Genomic DNA, 802 nt, shown 5'->3' on the forward strand with positions numbered 1-802 from the left:
GTATTACAGTCACTGAAGGCAGGAGGAAAGATCATGTGAAACAAGAAAAATTGCCGAATATTGCGGATGATGAATATGAAACTAAAAGACAAATTACAGATGCAAAACACATTTATGCTAATGCCATTTGGGTGCTAGCGCCAAACAGTGATCGAATTAAAATTCTTACATATATACTTTCTTTTGGCTTTTCCCATGAGGGGTCGCCACAGCAGATCCTCTGCATGTTTGATTTGGCACGTTTTTACGCTGGATGCCCTTCCTAACGCAACCCTCCCCATTTATCCGGGCTTGGGAACGGCACTAAGAGTGGCTGGGGTTGGTTCCCTGACCAGGGCTCGAACCCGGGCCGCAGCGGTGAAAGCGCCGCATCCTAACCACTAGACCACCAGGGGACCTAATTAAACTTCATACTTGATACATATAAATCAACTCTTACCAAAAAGATCATCAAGAAATAAATCAGACCATAATGAAAATATAATTTACCCCACAAAATCTAAGCCAAAGTTTTGTCGAGTGTAAATTAAGTATTTGCACAACAGTGGTCTGAGCACAGCCAAGGGTCTTTAAGACTCAGTGACTGAATTTAGTGGGTATATTCATATCGATCCTCGCAGTGGTGAGCCATCAGTAAAAGCACATCATTACACTAACCCCTGCTATGCTGCACACTGAAACTTAGCTGGCATGCTGGTCAAAAACAGTAATGAATGAGTACAGTATAAAGTACGTTATAAAGTACTTTGAGTGTTAAGCAGACAGACTGGTGACATAGATAGATGAGTGGGACGGATATGAA

The 802-nt window shown here is 42.1% G+C and overlaps 1 non-coding gene across 1 annotated transcript; it reads right to left on the reverse strand.

Annotated features, from left to right (window-relative positions):
- Positions 1-323: 323 nt before the first annotated feature.
- trnae-uuc lies at positions 324-396 on the reverse strand. The gene has a single exon. It is a non-coding gene; the product is annotated as a tRNA-Glu (tRNA).
- Positions 397-802: the final 406 nt, after the last annotated feature.

Source organism: Silurus meridionalis, chromosome 15 (assembly GCF_014805685.1).
Source record: "Silurus meridionalis isolate SWU-2019-XX chromosome 15, ASM1480568v1, whole genome shotgun sequence".
Taxonomy (NCBI): domain Eukaryota; kingdom Metazoa; phylum Chordata; class Actinopteri; order Siluriformes; family Siluridae; genus Silurus; species Silurus meridionalis.